Raw genomic sequence first — 6,000 nt, forward strand, 5'->3', positions numbered from 1 at the left:
AAGTAAATGGCCCTGTTGGGCCCATTACTACGTGATGGCTTACCGATTCAAAACCAATTTGGTTTATGATGACTTGCCAGCACTGGCAAGATGCAGGCCTGTCCCAATACAGCCTGTTTGCTGGGTCCTTCCTGTCCCACGTGTAGCCCGTCCACACCCTGGCCCTCCCCTCCTTCCTGTCCCAAGTGTAGCCTGTCCACACCCTGGCCCTCCCCTCCTTCCTGTCCCAAGTGTAGCCCATCCACACCCTGGCCCTCCCCTCCTTCCTGTCCCAAGTGTAGCCTGTCCACACCCTGGCCCTCCGCCCTTCCTGTCCCAAGTGTAGCCTGTCCACACCCTGGCCCTCCCTCCTTCCTGTCCCAAGTGTAGCCTGTCCACACCCTGGCCCTCCCTCCTTCCTGTCCCAAGTGTAGCCTGTCCACACCCTGGCCCTCCCTCCTTCCTGTCCCAAGTGTAGCCTGTCCACACCCTGGCCCTCCCTCCTTCCTGTCCCAAGTGTAGCCTGTCCACACCCTGGCCCTCCCTCCTTCCTGTCCCAAGTGCAGCCTGTCCACACCCTGGCCCTCCCTCCTTCCTGTCCCAAGTGTAGCCTGTCCACACCCTGGCCCTCCCTCCTTCCTGTCCCAAGTGTAGCCTGTCCACACCCTGGCCCTCCCTCCTTCCTGTCCCAAGTGTAGCCTGTCCACACCCTGGCCCTCCCCTCCTTCCTGTCCCAGGTACAGCCCGTCCACACCCTGGCCCTCCCCTCCTTCCTGTCCCAAGTACAGCCCGTCCACACCCTGGCCCTCCCCTCCTTCCTGTCCCAAGTACAGCCCGTCCACACCCTGGCCCTCCGCTCCTTCCTGTCCCAAGTGGGTAAAATTCTAGTGTTTGCCCATACTCCCCCCTCCCCCCCATAAAAGCCTGGGGACCTGGTGGGAATGCGGGGTTTCGGGTGGGGGACACAAAATCTGTCGCATTCGTGTATTTTTTTAGTGGGGGGGGGATAAAAAAAAAACCTAGATCTAGGGAAATTCCCTAAATTTAGGGAATTTTTCCTCCCACCACCACTAAAATAAGCGTTTGCGACGAATTTAGTGTTTCCCATACGAAAACCACGCACTCAGTGGATCCCCAAGCTTGCTTTGGGAGAGAAGCGTCATGAACCCACCAAACGATGCTCACCTCACCATCTGGCGTGGCACCGGAGGCCATCTGTGCTCACATAAACCGCCTTCACCACACTCATGCCCTCTCTCTAGTAGGTTGTCACCTCATCGCAAGGTTTCTGTCCTCCAAGTAGAGTCCGTGGCACCAAACAGTGTATCTTCATTGTTTATCACTGACACAAGTAAAACCACCGGCTAGCCGGAATCCATCCAACACCGCGCCTTTAACACTGCTGCGGCTTGTGCAGGAAGTGCAGGCTCTCGAACCTCTTGCCCGAGCTGTTCGAACACGTGAATCCTTACTGATCGGATTTTGAATCTGCTTCACGGGCTCGTATTCCCAGTATACAAGGTGATTGTGGATATTGACTCCGCGCCTCCAGAATACGATAATACGCCTCCATATTTCATAGTAAAAAAAAAAGTACTTGGAAGTAAAGAAGCCGAATTAATCCCCTTCCCCCAACGATCTTCGGGGACCTGCGTGAACTCGGGGTATTTTTGTGGGGGATCATATTTAAACTACTCCAATCAAACTTTACGACCTGCTAACGAGGGGGCTTCGCCCCCCTGGACTCCTCTGCTAACCAAGGGGGGGCTGCGCCCCCCCCTGGACCCCCGCCTCTTAAAGGTGCGTGTTCTAAAAAAAAAATAACCACGCGTGGTGGACCTGGTCTCGCATGAATGGGCTAATGGCTAACTAAGCGTACCATCGGTAATAGTATTAGGTAAAGGTGCGTGTTCTAAAAAAAAATAACCACGCATGGTGGACCTGGTCTCACATGCGTGGGCTAATGGCTAACTAAGCATCCCATCGCTAACCTAGCGTACCTTCGGAAATAGTATTAGGTAAAGTTGCGTGTTCAAAAAAAAATAAATAAATAAATAACCACGCGTGGTGGACCTGGTCTCACCTAGCGTATCATTGCTAACCGGATCGTTGGCAACGCTGCTCATATTGCAATGACATCGCCATGTAAACACATCGTCCGTATGTATAATATGCCCTTAAGTACAATATGGAGGCGTAATATCGTATTTTCAATGTGATTTTGCCCATCTACTGTGGTTTCAGACGTTGTAAAAACCCATGTATGAAATTTCCCTACATCTTAGTAATTGTAAGGAATTTCCCTACATCTAGGTATTTTCAACAACCCTCATAACTCAAAAACAAAAAAATGCATTTGCAATGCATTTCATGTTTACCACAGCATTCCCTGAAGTCTCAATGGCCCCTAGCCAATTTTGGTTATGAGGGTGAGTATGGCAAACACTAGATACTCCCAAGTGTAGCCTGTCCACACCCTGGCCCTCCTCCTTCCTGTCCCAGCTACAGCCTGTCCACACCCTGGCCCTCCCTCCTTCCTGTCCCAAGTGTAGCCTGTCCACACCCTGGCCTCCCCTCCTTCCTGTCCCAAGTGTAGCCTGTCCACACCCTGGCCCTCCCTCCTTCCTGTCCCAAGCACAGCCTGTCCACACCCTGTATAATATGCCTCCCTCCTTCCTGTCCCAAGTACAGCCTGTCCACACCCTGGTTCTCTCCTCCTTCCTGTCCCAAGTGTAGCCCTGTCCACACCCTGGTCTAACCCCTCCTCCTCCTGTCCCAAGTGTAGCCTGTCCACACCCCTGGCCCTCCCTCCTTCCTGTCCCAAGTGTAGCCCGTCCACACCTGGCCCTCCTTCCTGTCCCAAGTACAGCCCGTCCACACCCTGGCCCTCCCCTCCTTCCTGTCCCAAGTGTAGCCCGTCCACACCCTGGCCCTCCCCTCCTTCCTGTCCCAAGTGTAGCCCGTCCACACCCTGGCCCTCCCCTCCTTCCTGTCCCAAGTGTAGCCCGTCCACACCCTGGCCCTCCCCTCCTTCCTGTCCCAAGTGTAGCCCGTCCACACCCTGGCCCTCCACCACCCGCACACTCACCCTGGGGGCCTGCACGCCGAGGGGCTCCTCCTCCTCCACGAGAAACACTGCCAGGGCACTTCAGGGCACGCGGCGGACCTCGACCTTGATCTTGATGTCACAGGGGATGTAGATGTAGATGTGGAGCTATTGCCTTTGCAACGGCAGCTCCTAGTGTTCTCTCGGTCTTGATTTATTCTTCTGTCACTGCTGTTACTATCATTGTAGCTTGTTGTTCTTTTTGTTGTCTTCTCTTTTCCCGTAATAACCACATTCTGTGTATATTGTCCTTATTTTTCTCTGCGTCGGTAAAGAGGAGGCATCCAAGCGGCGCGATATGTTCTCCTGCAGCAGCTGGCAGCGGCAGCGGCGGCGCCTGCACTGCCCGGCGCACGCCCCGGTACCCCGGGCAACACAACAGGAAGTGCTGGAGGTTCTCCTCCTCCGCCCCGCACATGATGCATGTTGTGTCTTCATTGTAGAATCTTTTCCTATCATTGAGTGCTAGGTTATTTGTTCTGGCTCTATAGAGTGTAACTGATGATGGTGTATTGTCGTATATAAGTTCTTCACATTTTATTTCAGGCTTGTATATTTTATATAACTCAAGGCTTCTTTTACTTTGGACTTCTTGTTTCCATTCTTCTGTGTCCCAGCTCCTCAGCTTTTCCTTAATTCCTTAATAAAGTCCCGCATCATAAATTACTTTACAAATTAAAACAAATAGGTATTGACGGTCAGGTAAACCAATGGATCGCGAATTGGTTGAGCAACAGACAACAAAGAGTAGTGATTGACGGATTTAACTCAGAGTGGGCGCCTGTCACTAGTGGCGTCCCTCAGGGCTCGGTTCTTGGCCCAGTGCTCTTCATTATTTACATCAACGACGTGGATGTTGGACTCAATAACCGCATTAGTAAATTTGCAGACGACACAAAGATTGGTAACTCGGTTCTCACTGACGAAGACAGGCAAAGCCTCCAAGAGGATTTGCACAAAATTTCAGCTTGGTCGGATAGATGGGAGATGCCCTTTAACGTAGACAAGTGCCAGGTCCTTCAAGTTGGAACGAGGAATAAAAAGTTTGATTACGAAATGCGCGGCGTTAAACTCAAAAGCGTTCAATGTGTCAAGGACTTGGGGGTCAAAATCGCGTCAAACCTCAAATTCTCACAGCAATGCATCGATGCAGCAAATAAAGCGAACAGAATGTTGGGCTTCATTAAAAGAAACTTTTATTTAAGTATATAGATGTAATACTCCCGCTCTACAACAGTTTAGTCAGACCCCCACTTGGAATATGCGGTACAGTTTTGGTCTCCTCACCATGCAAAGGATATTGCTAAATTAGAAGGTGTTCAGCGTCGGGCAACGAAAATTATCCCTTCCTTGCGCAACAAATCCTACGAAGAAAGGCTTTCTACCCTTAACATGTTCTCTCTTGAGAAACGTCGCCTCCGAGGAAAACTGATCGAATGTTTTAAAATACTTAATGGTTTCACGAATGTAGACAGATCAACATTGTTTATGATCGATGACACTTTGCGCACGAGGAACAATGGCGTAAAACTCAGATGTAGACAAGTAAATTCAGACTGCACCAAATTTTTCTTCACCAACGTTGTAGTGCGAGAATGGAATAAGCTCCCATCATCAGTGGTCCAGTGTAACACGATTGACTCCTTCAAAAATAAGCTCGACCGTCACTTCCTTCAACTTAATATCAACTAGAGTAGAAATGCAACGTTTTGGAGTCTTCTGATTAATGTAAAATCACTTAGGTTTAAGGACAGACCACCAAGTCTGGACCATGGGGTCTGTGTGGTCTGATTTTCTATGTAAATCTATGTAAATCTATGTAAATCTTCTTTCTTTAACTTTCCAATATCTCTCAAAGTTAGCTTGGAGCATTCTAAGTACTTATTGATGTTTTTTATCCAATTTTGCTGATTTCCTTTTGCCATTTTATATACTTCTTTTAACAAGTTGTTTCTGTTATCTTCCTCTCTTGTTAGATTTTCCTGTGTTGTTGTGGTGTATGCGTCTATGATAGATTTCAGATATAGTAATTTACCCTCCATTATTCTCTTCTTCATGCTTGAAGCTCCAACTTCACCTCGCAGCGTGCAGGTTTGGGCGAATCTTGGTGCTCCCAATATATGCCTGTACACACTGTTTTCAATGATCTGTAGTTGTTGGATATCTCTTTCAGTACAATTTATAACATTTGCTCCATATAGAATTGAGGGTAGGCACACACTTTTCCAATAGGCTTTCCCTACGGTGATTTTATGACAGCTTTTCGCTATGATTGAGTATGTAAGATTGGCCAGCTTTTGTGCCTTCTCTATCATAATTTTCTTTTGTTTAGTAAAGATATTTCTGTTGTTTAGTAGAGTTAGGCCCAGATATTTGATTTCTTCACAGACTTGTATGTTTTCTATCTGTTGTGGACTATTTTCTAAGTTATAGATGATGATCTTGCTCTTATTTTATTTATCTCCAGTCCACATTCTCTCTTATTTCTGTTAATAGTCTAATGCTGTGTTGTGCCTCGTCTATACTGTGAGACAGTAGTAGGCCATCATCAGCAAAGAACAGGCTATTTATGTGAATGTTGGTGTTATTAGCCTCTGCCTTCCTCCAGTTTCATCATAATGGCATAAGTAATAAGTTTAAATAATGTGGTGGAGCCAGTACACCTTGCCTTATACCACTTGTGACTGGTATCTCTGTTTGTCTGTCTTCTGTCAATTTTATCAGGTGTTATCCTCTTTATATATGTTGGCTATTGTGTTTATTATTGTGGGGTGCACCTTATATTTCATCATGGTTTCCACGATCTTTCCCTCTTTATGGAGTCAAAGGCCTTGGTATAGTCAATGGATGTCACAATCAGAGCTTTGTGGTTTGTATAGCTGTCTTCTATGCAGTATTGCAATATGAGAAGGTTA

This window comes from Eriocheir sinensis, chromosome 64, assembly GCF_024679095.1.
Source record: "Eriocheir sinensis breed Jianghai 21 chromosome 64, ASM2467909v1, whole genome shotgun sequence".
Lineage (NCBI taxonomy): Eukaryota > Metazoa > Arthropoda > Malacostraca > Decapoda > Varunidae > Eriocheir > Eriocheir sinensis.